This window comes from Zootoca vivipara, chromosome 2, assembly GCF_965207765.1.
Source record: "Zootoca vivipara chromosome 2, rZooViv2.hap1.1, whole genome shotgun sequence".
NCBI lineage: Eukaryota > Metazoa > Chordata > Lepidosauria > Squamata > Lacertidae > Zootoca > Zootoca vivipara.
This window is the reverse complement of record NC_142584.1, coordinates 77,946,345-77,953,625: the sequence shown is the minus strand read 5'-3', so window position 1 is coordinate 77,953,625 and position 7,281 is coordinate 77,946,345. Positions and strand designations below refer to the sequence as shown.

General features: G+C 45.1%; 1 long non-coding RNA gene across 1 annotated transcript; it reads left to right on the top strand.

Moving 5' to 3' along the window:
- Positions 1-916: 916 nt before the first annotated feature.
- LOC148686928 (uncharacterized) lies at positions 917-6,784 on the top strand. The gene is made up of 2 exons (XR_015948229.1): positions 917-1,632; positions 5,578-6,784. It is a non-coding gene; the product is annotated as an uncharacterized LOC148686928 (long non-coding RNA).
- The last annotated feature ends 497 nt before the right edge of the window (positions 6,785-7,281 follow it).

Genomic DNA, 7,281 nt, shown 5'->3' with positions numbered 1-7,281 from the left:
TGCCAGGTTGTTTAACATCTTAAATTAAGACCGCCACTCTGCAAACCATTAGTTTAATAATAACAATAGTAATATAGTCCTGACATTTCTTGACACATAATGTCAGAATAGTTAATAATGAGAAGGAGCATTCTATGAGACGGCAGGGTTCTTGCCGTGACAAGATGACAGCTTTCCCATATTTCACTTGCAGGGAAAGGCTCCGTAACAGGATTCCCGAGCTAAAGGCTGGGGTGGAAGTGGCTGGAGGTTATCTGCATTTGCACTGGCTCCTCAGCAGAGCTCAAGTTCTCGCATTAATAGGAAAAGTGTTGGGAAATGTACGCACCTTCTTGCTAAGGGTTCAAAGAGCAACCTATTATTCAAGACCATTGGCAAGGCTATTATTGATCTCAGCTGCAAACATGAAGAGCGACATTAATTAAGGCAGTGTTTGCATCAGTTCATGGTCATTCTCAAGCTATTAATATGAGCCGGTTTACTTATCAGGGCCTACAGCGCGGACCACAATGACACAGATGGTGAAGCATACAACAGCAGCGCTTGCTGAAAAGGAATTCAAGTGCTGCTCATTTGCGCTCCTTATTCTCTGCAACCAGCATAGCTTGGTGCACTAATTTGTAAGAAAGCTGGAGTTAACTTTGATTTGCTGTCAGGCTAATGCTGAAATATCTTTAATTTTAGACCACAGATATGCTCCAGATCTTCTCCCCCCACCCCTCCCTTCCTTTTTTTCTCCCTTCCAAAAACGTAGCAGTGAATGCTATTTTAAAATAAAATCTGAAGGCCCTGGTGGGGTTTGACACAGAATTCCACAGCTCCACTTAGAATTAGGATCTCCATGATTCAGATCAGGGTCCTGGAGCAGCTGTGTGACCCGTCAGAATTCACAAAGACAGGGCATTGTTCCCTTTGGTAAGTGTGGGGATTACACGAGGAAATTGTGCTTGCATGTGTGGGAATGACTGAGATCTGGTGCTGGCAAGCCACACCGATCTGCGAGAGTGTGGGCATTAGTGCGGCAAGCCGGCTAATGTCAGAATGGGAAACACGTGAAGAAGGACAGGTCAGAGGCTCAGGTCAGCAGGGCAGCAGGTCACAACAGAGCTAGAAGGATCTAGGAGGATCTGGATGGAACTGGATGAATCAGGACAAACCAGATGGGTCAAGCCAAGGAGGGTAACACAATGGGAACTAGGAGGGGGTGTTTACAGAGTGACATGTGCTTGGAGCATGGACAGAGGGCATGGCAAAACAACACGTGGGCTATGGAGGATGTCTTAGGGAGTGACCGGGTGTGACGTTACAGGAAACATCACCTTGTATGGGACTGCACTGCTGTAATTGGCTAGAAGTTACACTGTCGTTGTAATGATTAACTGTCATCCTGAGCTTTCAATAAAAGGAAGCCCTCGAGCTCTGCTCTTGGTCGCCTTCCCATTGAGTTCAACCTGCCTCGAGTTGTGCCGTCTTTGCCCCAGACAACATCTGGTGACGCCGGACGTGATGCGATTCACCCCATGCTCATAAGAGACTGGACAAGTCTAGGTACCTCAGCGCAGCGCGCTCCCCGTGAGTATGGGTTCATTAGAAGCAGTTCAAAGGAGAGGCCACTCAGAAGAACTGCAGAAGGTTTGTAAACTTTCGGTCAGGCAGGTTCTAGCATAGGAGCGCTAGGGAATTTATCAGAGGATATCAGAAGTTCATGCCCTAGTACCTACCGTGTTTCTCCTTTTTTAAGACGTAGGCATAATATAAGACATAGCAGGATTTCTAAGCAATTGTGCGATATAAGCCATAACCCGAAAATAAGACATAGTGATAGACCCTTCCCCCCTCCCGCCAGCAAACTCCCCCCCCCTAAAAATCTCTCCCCATTTTGCTGTCGCTCCAAAGACACGTATTTCTTTTAAAAGCTTGTAAAAATGCACCGAAGAGCCATAGCTGCTGGTTGCTGCAGACTCGTGATTTCCCCTCCCGTTCGATTTTTTTTTTTTTAGCTAGGCTGTGTGAGTGAAGAGGAGAAAAGTGGCATTTGCGGTGGGGAGGAGATGAAACAGGAGGAAGAAAAGAGGGGCGATTGAAGACGCTGCCTTCCCCTTTAGGGAGAGACTCTGTGTGCGCGTCTCTCTCTCTCTCTCTCTCTCTCCCCTGCGTGTCTCTCTCTCTCTCTCTCTCTCACACACACACACACACACACACACACACACACACACACAGAGCCCACCTCTCGCTTCCCCCCACCTTCCCCCCTTTTAAAAACCTTTTAAAAAGTGAGGATTCTTTTTCTTTCTATTGCTTGTCTGTAGAGCTGCCCCTTTAAGGATTTTTACTGGTACCGGGATCGCTGCCGGTGGCTTCTCGCTGTTTAGGAGCTGCTAAAAGTTAACATTTTGTGGGTAAGAGAAGCAGTTAGGACCAGCAGATTATCTCACCCCGCTTTCCTGCTGGCTCAATTGCTACAATTGCTACCATTTACCATTTTAATTGCTGCTCAACTGCCTTGTTTTCTACAGTATCTCTTATCAGCCGGTAGCCTCTTTGCTATCAGTGCTACAAAGTGCTACATTGTTGGAACTTTCGCTCTTAAGTCTTGGGCTGGCTGGTAGAGATCCTTATTTGCTATACGTACTGCATCACACAGATAGATTCCATTATACTGTACTGGTTTAAATTTAAGAAGCTCCAGTGTAGCAGATTGCTATTAAGTGAGTCCCCACCTGGGAGGAGAGAGAGAGAGAGAGCAGCCCTTCGGAGGAGCTCCCTCCCTCCCTCCCTCACGAACATCCCAGGGCCGGGGAGAGAGGGCTGGGCCAGGGACGCACACACTTCCCTTCCCTCAGACTCCCTCTCACGGAGTTTGGTGGTGGCTGTTGCCCGTCCTTTTCTTTCAGTCAAGAATCCTGCCCCGCAGGGAGCCAGGGAGCAAGAGGGGCACTGCTCCTGACGTAATAAAAACAAGACATTCCCTGAAAATAAGCCACCCAGTGTTTTTTTGAGGGAAAAAAGTTATAAGACGGTGTCTTAAAATGTGAGAAACACGGTAGAGGCGGGTTCTCTAAATATTGGGAGAGAATCGGGACAAAATGTCCACGCTTCGGGTACTCATAGTGACTGTGTTGCTGTGGCAAAGACGCAGGGAAGCAATAGAAAAGGTGGAGATTTCATTAGGATCATCAGGATCAAGTATCAAGGGACCATCTCCACCCGATATTCCTCAGCTCCAGGGGGAGGTTTTAATCCCCCCGACATCAGCCCCTAAGGCAACAAGGCTTCCGGAAGTGGATCTGTCTGTCGCTTCTTTACTTCCCCCCAACAAGGCGGTAGAGGAAGCTGTCAGATTAAGATTTATGAAAGGAACCTTAATCAGAGAGGGGGTGGAGGCAGAGTTGCTGCCGCTTCACTGCTTCCTCCTCTTCCTCCTCTTTTCCCTCCTCCTCAGACCTGCGCTCCTCAGAGCGGCCAGAGGGAGTGCTGCCGGCTCCAGATCGCAGCAGCTCCTCTGCCCGTCAAAGCGCGCACACCCCACGCCCAGCCAATTCCAAGTGGGGCAAATTCAGGCCGGCTGTGCCAAGCGCGCAATGCCAGCAAGAGCCGCTGAGCGCCGGCTCTTGGGTGCTTCTGCTGGACGTGGCATCAGGCAGGGACAGGGGCAGGCGCTGCAGCTGCTGCAGCTGCTGCTTCTCCTGCTCCTCCTGGCAACCCCACTCCCGCCAGGGATCGTGGCCGCTACCTTCACGTTCTGGGAATCTGACTTGCAGCGGGAGGGTGTCTCTCATTGCCACCTATTTCCCAGAGCCTTTTACCAGCTCATTGTTAGGTACTCAATGCAGAATTGCATTTCTCCCTCATTCAGGGCTTTTAGCAAACACAGAGCTGGGAACTTGCAAGCTCCGGCTGGAGCTAAGCTCTGGGTTGGCTTCAGGAGTCTGGAGTCAGGAGTCAGGAGGATTTTAGCAACATCCTCTCAGAAATATTCTGTGTGTCACTGAATTTCCTTGATTTTGCCAACACTGTTGTTCAAACAGCATTCCATTAAGCTTTTGGGATTGGCAACGTTACAGACCGCCATTTCCTAAGATATGCCAGCAATTCATGGCACAGGTTTTAAAAAGGGTTTTCATTGGGAGAAAACTTAGCCTAAAAACTGCACTAGCATTTGGAATTTTCTAGTTTTGGAGTCTAGACTTTTCTCTTCAGTTTGTCAGCATTTTTCTTTATTTTCTTCTAGTAACACTGTATCTTATGAAAGGCAACATTATATATTCCTGGTTAGTTACTAGTTTGTGAAACTGAGATTCACACACTCACCTCATATATTTGTAAGGTGCTCACATTACTCCAAGTCTGGAAACAAGTCCAAGTCTTGCTGTGTGCATTTCATTTTTATAAAGGTTTCATCTTGCTAATTGATATATTTCTGCCCAAGCACAGCTTCATAGAGCAAGGCTGGGTCACTAGATGCTTATTTTCTATGTTGACTGCTATCCCATCTTGATAGCATTCATTTCTTCCTTATTTTCTGGAAGTAAGGATGCAGCTTAACCAAACAGCTTGTAACATAGTTCTTAGGATTTTTCTTCATTTTAGCATTCTTCGCACACTTTTCTTTAAATGTATCCTCCTAACATTTTGGGCCTTCAGAAAGGCGGGAGATTTCTGTTTCAATTTCTCTTTTGTGTAATTTATTGGGATTCTTTCTACGATAGTGTTTAGGTTTTACCTTTCTCTTAAATGTCAGATTTTTGGATTAAATAATAGATTTTTCTGTAATCTTTTGAGCTTTTTGTCAGAATAAATAACTCTATACTCATTAATAGGCTTAGATTTAGTGTGTTGCTATTTCTTACTTCAGTTTGCATTGTCTTCCCTTTAGCACTTCTTCCTAGGGTTGACTTTCTTGGCTACACATTAGTTTATTTTTATTCCTTTTCAAATGCATAGGTTGCCTTATTCAAGTATTAATAGGTTTAGATTTTGTTATTATTTCTCACAACAGAGTATTCTGCAAGTATCATATTTTTCAGTACATCTGGTGTCAAAACTGACTGATTTTCTAGGTTTTGTATATTCTATTCCTCATTCAAAGGTGTGAGCATGGGAGTCTTAACTCTGCTCTCTAGTTACTTTTGATTGCTCTTTACAGGATTTGTTCTTTTCAGATTGCCCAAGCTCTGACTCGAATTTATTTTTCTACAGGAATTCCAGTAATATTGTAACTAATGTTTTTTCCCTCCAGGATTTAATTCTTTCTCTTTTAGCACTGGTTGAGCTGTTCTTAGCTACAGATTTCTCAATCTTAAACCCTAAATTGGCCTAGTTTCTTGTTTTTGGTTTAAATGCATTAATTTTGCAACTACTGTTTTTTCAAAAGTTTCTCTTCACAAATATAAAAAAGAAAGGGGAAACTACCCTGGAAAATTATTATGGCTAAACACAAATTATTATTATATTAAATATTTATTCATATTTTTAAATTTATTAATACCAGTGTGAAATCTCCAGCCCTTGGTTAGACACAGGGCTTTACCTAATTCTCTCTCTGGCAAGGACCCGTCCCCCTTCTGCCTTCTACAGGTAAACCTATCTGGCATCTGGCTCGAAGTGTGAGACTGTGGAGAGATGGCTTGGTGGAAAGGGATTCAGCTTCAGTGCCAGAGACAGCAGAACCCAGTGCCCAATCCGGTGCCCAGCATTCTGGACTAGTCTAACTCATTGCCGGACTTAGCAAAGCTTCAGATACAGGATCCACAGAGGGACCGTGATCGTGTTCGCTTGCTTTTGGCTGCATTCTCATGCCTCACTATCAACTCCGCAAGAGTGTGTGAACATGAGCATACCAAGTCGCAGTAAAGGACAAAGACTGACCACAAGTTTAAAGTTTAAAATTTCTCCTCCGTTGAGGGGTGCAGTTTATCTTTCTTGAAGGAACAAACTTAAGCTGTTATACCCTCGCATTCCGAGAGACTGACTACTTTTGCTATTTTCATGGACATTGTTGCAATGTTTCATTTGTGTTATTTATACAAGAGTTTATGCAAAGTTATATGATATTTGTTATAAGGTTTATAAGGTATTATTTAAAAGGAAACAGTTTCAGGAGTTGACAGGTTAACCGGTACAAGCGGTGACAGCTGACAGTTGCCTCTGTTCCAAGATTGTTTTGCACATGTCAAAAGTTTACAGACCCCTCACTCACTCACTCATCTATTTCATATTTCAGACTCATATTTAAAAAACAAAAAAAGGGGAGATGTGGGGATTACACGAGGAAATTGTGCTTGCATGTGTGGGAATGACTGAGATCTGGTGCTGGCAAGCCACACCGATCTGCGAGAGTGTGGGCATTAGTGCGGCAAGCCGGCTAATGTCAGAATGGGAAACACGTGAAGAAGGACAGGTCAGAGGCTCAGGTCAGCAGGGCAGCAGGTCACAACAGAGCTAGAAGGATCTAGGAGGATCTGGATGGAACTGGATGAATCAGGACAAACCAGATGGGTCAAGCCAAGGAGGGTAACACAATGGGAACTAGGAGGGGGTGTTTACAGAGTGACATGTGCTTGGAGCATGGACAGAGGGCATGGCAAAACAACACGTGGGCTATGGAGGATGTCTTAGGGAGTGACCGGGTGTGACGTTACAGGAAACATCACCTTGTATGGGACTGCACTGCTGTAATTGGCTAGAAGTTACACTGTCGTTGTAATGATTAACTGTCATCCTGAGCTTTCAATAAAAGGAAGCCCTCGAGCTCTGCTCTTGGTCGCCTTCCCATTGAGTTCAACCTGCCTCGAGTTGTGCCGTCTTTGCCCCAGACAACAGGTAAGGGTCCTTGAATAATGTTAAAAGTGTGAAGCTCAAATAAGCCCATTATGCTTCCTTGAAGACTCCTAAGCATCCTTGCCTTGAGGTTTAGGACCACTTTCCATACATGACAATGGATAATTCTGCACATTATGAGAACCCTCCTAGTTTCCACATGCAAGTATTTCCAAAATTTGCACAGTGATGGTGAATTATTCCACAGAACTCAAATAGTATAGACCTCTCTGCAGCTAGCAGTGTCTCTTACCAACTTTGTCTGCTACACCAGCTGTGTCTGTGTCTGTATTGGGATCACTTGGCCCCTGTAATCCATGCCTTGGTAACCTAGAGACTCCATTACTGCAATGAACTCTCTTGGCCCTGGTGCAGGATGCAGTGGCTATACTGCAGATGGGAGATGATGGCTGGTAGCATGTGATTCTTCTTCCTTGGAGGTTTTTTTTAAGTAGAACTTGG